We start from the raw sequence: 8,684 nt of genomic DNA on the forward strand, positions 1-8,684 counted from the left end.
GGTATTATTGCATGAATTTTTCTCTCGTTTACTTCAATATTTATCGTGTTTAACCACTCATTAAGCGAGTGTGCTATTCCATAATAATGTAAAATATTTGGCCTAAATTGATATAATTGTTGGAAATTTTGAAATGACATAACTTTGCCCTGGTCATCTAACAAATCTTGCACTGTCCAAATTCCCGCATTTGCCCAGTTTTTATAGTAGAATCTTGAACCACCAATTTTAAAGTTTTCTACCTCCCATAAAGAATAAGATAGAATTTCATCAATACATCTTGGTTTTCTAATTTGATTAAGGGTTTTCCAAGCATCAAAAACTTCTTGCCAAAATTTATTTGATGACCTTTTAATAGGCCCAATATAACTTATTTCAATAAAATTTATTTGCTCAACAATAGAGACTAATCTCACCCACTTTGAATTCGAATTATACAAACGTCTCACCCATGTAAGTTTTAGTCCCTGTATAAATGCTTTTAAATTTAGCATTTTTAAACCACCCTTATAATAATCTTGACATAAAAGATCTTGCTTGACCTTATCTGGTTTATTATCCCAGATAAAAGCATACATTTTATTTGTTAAATTAAGTAACATATTCTCATCTGGACTAGGGATAGATAGAAACAGATGATTTAATTTAGCTATGACCAAAGTTTTTAAAATGGTAATCTTTCCAAAGGGGGTGAGATACTGTTTTGACCATTTTTTCAAAGTGTTGTCTATATTATCTAAAACTGGCCTATAATTTAAATTAATCATTCTATCTAGGTCGACTGAAAAAGTAATTCCAAGTAGTTTAAATGTACTGGAGCCCCATTTCAATCCCCACTTTACACAAATTTGATCCTGACTATGTTTTTTGCTACCTATCTAAATAACACTTGTTTTTTCTATATTTATCTTAAGTCCCGAGATTTCAGCATACAATTGGAGAACACGAAGAGATGCATCGAGCGATTCTGGCGAGCCATCTAATATCAAGGATGTATCATCTGCATATTGAGAAAGTACAAACTCTGTATCATCTATAGTAATACCCTTTATCTCCTTACTATTTCTTACCAAAATGCCTAATATTTCTGCACATAGCAAGAAAATATAAGGGGATAAAGGATCTCCCTGTCTACAGCCTCTCTCTATAGTGAAGAATTCTGACAGACAGCAGTTTTGTGTCACCGCAGCTGTTATATTGTTATAGAAGGTTTCAACCCAGGATATAACAGATTCACCAAAATTAAAATATCTTAATGTATCATAAAGAAATGACCAAGATATGGAATCAAATGCCTTCTCAAAATCAATCAGCAGGAGAATTCCTGGAATATTATTTTCTTCAGTAAAATGTAGAATATCATATATCAATCGACAATTTTCGCCTATATATCTACCTGGAACAAAACCAGTTTGATCCGAGCTTATTAATTTTGACAAAACAGATTTTATTCTCTCTGCTATACAGCTTGATGCCAATTTATATGTAGAATTAAGTAAAGTAATAGGTCTCCAATTTTTAAGAAATTGTTTTGGTTTACCATCTTTTGGAATACATGTAATCACTCCCTGCCTCTGGGTGACAGACATTTGGCCCTTCCCATACCCAAAATTTATAGATCTAAGGACAAATTTACCAATATCAATCCAAAAAAATTTAAAAAATTCTGCAGTGTAACCATCAGATCCAGGACTTTTGTTATTTTTCATCCTCTTTAATGCTGCAGTTAATTCAGAAAAATTAATATTTCCCTCCAATAATTGCTTTTCATCCTCGCTAAGCTTTGGTATCTCCTCATAACAACATTCCCGTGTTAAATCAACCTTTTTTAAACAATCTTGTTTTCTATAAAGTTTTTCATAAAACACCTTTGTCTGATTTAAGATTTCTTTTTGTTCCTCCACTATAACACCATTTTCTAAAGTAAGTTTTTGAATAGTCTTATCAATATAATTTCTAGTCTCTAGATTTAAAAAAAAATTAGTAGGTTTTTCTCCTTCTTCAATCCACTGACTTCTTGACCTAACATATTGTCCCTGAACCTTCTTTTGTCTATACATTTTAAGTTCTGCTTTTTTCTGATCAATTTCTTCCAGATTTTCTACTGTTAGAGCATTTTCTTCTAATTGTTTTAATTTTGAAATAATTTCATTTTCAATTTTTATACCCGCCTTTTTTTTCTAAGAGGCATATGAAATAGTTTTGCCACGTATTTCTGTGAGTAGAGTTTCTAAAAATAACTGGTCATCAACAGTAAATTCAATTTCAGAGTTGTCAATATTTTGTAAATTTTCATCTCTATATATCTTGACGGCATATTGTTCTTTTACTATATTTATGAGTTTTTTTTTATCTCTTTAACATAGTCAGTATCATGAAGAAGAGAATTATTAAACTTCCAAAGGCCTCTGCCTTTTATAAATTCATTAATCTTGAAAGAAAAGACCACAGGTGAATGATCAGACCTGTAACTATTATCAATTTTAACATCATTAACAAAGTGAAAAATATTATCAGAAATCAGAAAAAAATCTAAACGAGATTGTTTAAAGGTTTTTTTTTTCCTCCAAGTATATCTTTTCAGATTGGGGTATAATTCTCTAAATGGATCAACTAGATTAAAGTCTTCCATTAGCTGTAATACTTTTTCTCTAGACTTTGGGTTGTTGATATTAACATAATTATGGGTATCAAGATTAAAACTTTGAATGAGGTTAAAATCTCCACAAAGAATACAAGATTGGTTATCAAATTCCTCAATAATGTCAGCCACCTTTTGATAAAAGCAAGGAGTGTCTACATTTGGCCCATAAATATTTACTAAAGTAATTCTTTGTTCTTCAATTGTAATGTCCAATCCAAGAATATTTCCACCCTCATCTTTTTTAACTTTGTGAATTTGAAGATCAAAGTTTTCATTAAAAAAGATGGCCACCCCTCTCTGATTAGATGTAAATGAATTGAAAAGGCATTCTCCCTTCCACTGATTTTTAATATTTAGTTCATCTTGTTCTGTAAAATGTGTGTCCTGAAGACAATATACATTAAAATTCTTCGACTTTAAATAGTTCAAAACATCTCTCCGTTTCTCCTTTGTATACAGACCTTGACAATTATAAGAAATTATTTTAAGAATATCACCCTTCATGCATGCGTTTAGCTTTATCAATATTTATAACTCTAATGATTAGTGAGTATACATAAATATACCATGAAATTTGTGAAATCAAGGGACTTTTAAAGTTCTTTTCCTTTAAAACTGTATAGTTTTTCCAGATCTGTGAAACCTTAAGACATATTTGTAATTTACAATAAATACATATATAAGAAAACATAAAATACAATAGCAAGACAAAGTCCAACATTAAAATCAAATACTAAATTTGCACTCTGAGACATTCACTGTTGTTGTATAGGATAGTTACTCTAAATGGTCTATGGGAGATAACTCAGAAGAAATTTCAATAAATACATTGGATTCAGATGGAAATTTAATTTGAGCACCCAACAGAGAATATCTGTATAGTTCATGTTATGTACATATTTTGAAAGATTATTTCATTCCTATAATTTCATATTACATTTAATTTTCTTACTGTCATTCTTTCGAACACACACAGATACTTTTCCATTATATGTGGTTATGGCAAAAAAGAAAAGATCACACAAGAAGCACAAGTATACAAATGTCCATTGTTCTGCCTTCAAATCTGATCCAGTCAGATTTGTCAATATTTTTATCATAAGATGTTGTCTTTATAACGCGTTCATTCATTTTGAAAAACAGTTTTAGTTAAATGAACTATTAGATGCATTCTAAATAAGCCTATTATGTACAATATTTCAAGACTGTCAGAGTTGTTCAATTGACTACATGTAGATATTGGAATTTCTATGTTTGTCCTTTGTATTTATGTATTAAAACTCCCAAGTCAAATACACAGATTTATATAATCCTATGTCTATTTAAGAAGGCAGAGATGTTTTATACTCAATATATCTCTGATACATTTGTACCATTAAAGATCAATATTCTTTATGATATTATGAGGTGCAGTTGTAAATATATAAGATTTATCTAAATATTAATATTTCTTGCTTAAAAGAACAGTGCGTAGTTGAGAGATGATTTCAAAAAATTAAAAACTCTGACTGACTTCAAATGTAGTGTCACTATATATATGTAGCAAAACTTTTGTATCACAGTGTAAATCAAATTAACGCATGATCAATATATCTTGAAAACTAACAAAACTATCTAACAGTCAAACACAGACTGCACATTCTGAGTGTGTGTATGCATATCTTATTAATGAGTAAGTTTCAGCAAAGATTGTGTAAAACTTACTACAGTAAAGTCATTTCATTATAATGTACATGTACCATAAACACAACCAAGGAAAGATAATTTTAAACAAGCGTCTCATTCTTAAATATGAAATAAACATCACTTTAAAAGTGGTCTGTACTTTACATATTCTAACTTCAACTCATTTGTGTCAGTCTGTATTTGATAAAATAAAGTAAAGCATATAGCAACCACAGCATTAAGCACATTATAGCAGTTCAGAATAAAAGTAAGTAACTAGCAATAGCAAAATTATAAATAACTATGCATGTATAAGCAGCAGAGAATAAACATATAAATGAATAATAAAGGCAAAAATTTTAACTCAGCAAATTGGAAAATGAGTATATGTATATATAAATCAGAATTAGCATTTACATTGATATGTGTCTGCCAATATATTGCAGATAATCATGCAAGAAAGCATAGAGAACAAGCAAAACTAAAGTAATAAAAAGCAAATAACAAATAAAAAATAAATAAAAAAAAACACAAACCAAAAATTAAGTATTTGCATAAATAGATTATAAAGCTGGAATGAAATTCCCTGTTCTATACTTACAATTTGGTATCAATTTATTAATGGTATCTGTGAAAATATGATGAAGAAAAAGGTTATACATGTACATGTATGTATTTAAACAAATAACTATGGCAATGGCTTATTGTTTTACAAGTAAAATTTTGTATAAAGACATGTAAATTATTAGAAAAAGGTATATTGTTTTGTATCGCTGATCATTCTCTTGTGCTCCATGGTTCCCCTCTATTTTTACGGGTTTCCAGTGTCATATGTGCCCCGACATCTCGAATACGTGTTTGCAATTTTTCTTTTTTGCGTATTTTGTAGGCTACGTGAGACAGAAGGAATCTTTCCTCTTTCATGGATACGGGTAGATCATCTAGAATACGAATTTGACTACCTTTTAAATTGTGGGCACTGGACATAATGAGTTGTTTATCTCCATAGTGGATTAATCGAACAATAATTGGTTTGGGTCCACTACCCCTTGTTGGTACGCGGTGAGCATTAGCAATTGGAATGGCATTTGCTTTTCTCTGTTCAATTTTTAAATTTTCGCTAAACAACTGACGAGTAACAGAATAGATATTCTCGTCTGCATTACTGTCATCAATACCATAAATCATAACATTATATTTTCTTTCGTGCTTTTCAAGCATTGTAACCTGATCCTTTAACTCATTCATCTGGGTTTGAAGCTCATATTTTTGTTTTTGTAATTTTTCACCTTCAATTGCTTGTATTTGCAGATCCATACCTGCAACACCCTGTTCCAACTCTGTGAAGTCTCGTCTCAAAGTGGTTATTTCTACCTGAGATTCATTGTATTTTGTTTTCAGTACATTAACGTCAGTTTTCACTTCATTGATCATGCCTGTTAAATTATGTTCAACTTTTTTAAGTTGCTGTGAAAAGTCACTTACTTTTTTATCAACTCCCATTATGAGGCTTTTGAGCTCTTTAAAGTCAGCTGATGCCATATTAATATTAATATGTAATTTGGATATTCTTTAAATTGTATGAAAAGATGCTATATTAGGTTGCTTACTTTCAAATATTTTCACACACTTGAAACTACATGTAAACAGTTGCTACTACATGTATACAGTATTGTTCATCTATGTACGACACCGGAGTTTAGTCTAGATATATATGGTTCGTTTCTCAAATTATGTGAATTCTATAATTCATATCAAGTAGTCAAAAAAGTCAAGCGTAAATTACAAAAACACTTTCAATAGTCACGATAGTGTACATGTAACATTGGCATCATAGCGATTGGGAATATCATTGAAAATCGTAAATTATATCGTTTTTTGTACTGTATTGTTTTTACACGCACTGCATTAACTGCACATAAACATATCTAACACATACATAAGTGTCTCTGCCCCTCTCAACAGTATAAATGCCTCAAAAACTAACTCTTATAAAAATATCATGGGCGCATCCATTACAGGGGCGATAATTAATCTACAAGTGTGTTAGTGTGTTAGGTAAGTGCTGATGACAAATGTGTAAGTAAAGTGCTGATGACAAGTTTGTTAGTTAGAGCAGATTACAAGTGTGTTAGTAAAGTAATGATTACAAGTGTGTAAGTAAAGTGCTGATGACAAGTGTGTTAGTGAAGTGCTGATGACAAGTTTGTTAGTTAAGTGTATGTTTGTTATGTGCCTATCACAAGTGCGTCAGTGTGTTAGTAAAGTGCTGATTGCAAGTGTGTTAGTAAAGTGCTGATGACAAGTTTGTTAGTTAAGTGCTGATTACAAGTGTGTTAGTTAAGTGCTGATTACAAGTATGTTAGTAAAGTGCTGATGACAAGTTTGTTAGTTAAGTGTATGTTTGTTATGTGCCCATCACAAGTGCGTTAGTGTGTTAGTAAATTGCTGATTGCAAGTGTGTTAGTTAAGTGCTGATGACAAGTGTGTTAGTAAAGTGCTGATTGCAAGTGTGTTAGTTCAGTGCTGATGACAAGTTTGTTAGTTATGTGCCGATTACAAGTGTGTTAGTTAAGTGCTGATGACAAGTGTGTAAGTAAAGTGCTGATTAGAAGTGTGTTAGTTTAGTGATGATTACAAGTGTGTTAGTAAAGTCCTGATGACAAGTGTGTTAGTAAAGTTAGTTAAATGTTTCGGAGTCAGCCGATTGAATTAGTAAAGATCTCGTCGTTATCCTGAGTTTCTTATTTTATTTTAAAGTGTTATATGTGAGACCAGGGTGGTGCGAAGAAAAACATGTTTTTGTGATTTTTGAACTGCACAGAATTAGAAGAAGATTAATGATATTAATATTTGCTAGAAATCGGCCCGTTTGATTTCTAGTTTGAACTGCTTCACATGACGTGCCATATGTAGATGACTTTACTATATGGGTTCGTTTCATTGTTGAAGGACGTACAGACGCAACGTCAGATATTGTACACTAAAAAGTATTACCCACGAAGCTCTAAATTCTTAAACGGCAAATAACTCCTATAAAAAACAATAAATCCCTTCATAATGTGTTTTATTTTCAGGTTCTTACCTGTCGCCGTAAGATTGGCAGTGTTTAATTAAATTTCTAGGTTCAATTAGTTATCAAAGGTACCAGGATTATAATTTAATACGCCAGACGCGCGTTTCGTCTACATAAGACTCATCAGTGACGCTCAGATCAAAACAGTTAAAATGCCAAACAAATGCAAAGTTGAAGAGCATTAAGGACCCAAAAATTCCTAAAAGTTGTGCCAAATACGGCTAAGGTAATCTACTCCTGGGCGTAAGAAAATCCTTAGTTTTTCGAAGAATTAAAAGTTTTGTAAACAGAAAATTTATAGAAATGACCATATAATTGATATTCATGTCAACACCGAAGTGCTGACTACTGGGCTGGTGATACCAAAATTGTCGTTGCTATATATATTGATGCTAGCATGGGTATAATTATCAATTTCATTCACATATTTCCGAAATTCTTGTTTCTTGTTTCACTTTTATCATCTCAACAAATTTTTAAGTCTCAACTATTTTACATTTTCTTTTACCATACTTCTTTAAATCTTTAGCTGGTTGAAAGTAAGTATTTCTTAATGATTTATCCTACTGTATAGATTACATCACTGGAACATGTTTCCATTAGAAAAACATATTTTTGAATTTTAACTTCTAATTTTACTTTCTGACCATTGTATTTTCAATTTTCATTTAATTTTATGATGGTCTGATACTAAACTCAAAACGATATGTAGACAATATCTTTCAATCAGTTAAATTAAGGTCTGCATAATATTAACTGCTAGTAGCCGTTTGTTAGTTAAAATGAATATCATTTTGCTTATAAGTTTCTTTTGTTACCGGATTCGACATCGGACTCGGACTTTGTTTAAACTGAGTTTTACTGTGCGTATTGCTATGTTTTTTCTTTTAATTTTACATTAGCTAGAGGTATAGGGGTTAGTTAACCCCGCTTTATATTTGCGCGTGCCCCAAGTCAGGAGCCTCTTGCCTTTCAATTTAACATTGTCACTCCTGTAATTATTTTTTATTAATTTTAGATCAATTATATTTGTATTGTAGTCTAGTGTGACTTACATTTTCACTAAACTAGTAAACGATTCTATTCAGCTGATGACCATCTCCGGGTGCAGGATTTTCAAGCTGCGTTGAAAACATTGGTGGTTATTGTCTGCACTTTGGTCGGGTGGTTGTCTCTTTGACATATTCCTCGTTTCAATTCTCAAATTTTCTTATACTATAGAATACAAATACACGTTTAACCTGACTTGTTTCGCACTTTTTTCATGCATTAATGGTCTTTAGTCTGTTTGCATTGAAC

This window comes from Mytilus trossulus, chromosome 13 (assembly GCF_036588685.1).
Source record: "Mytilus trossulus isolate FHL-02 chromosome 13, PNRI_Mtr1.1.1.hap1, whole genome shotgun sequence".
Classification (NCBI taxonomy): Eukaryota; Metazoa; Mollusca; class Bivalvia; order Mytilida; family Mytilidae; genus Mytilus; species Mytilus trossulus.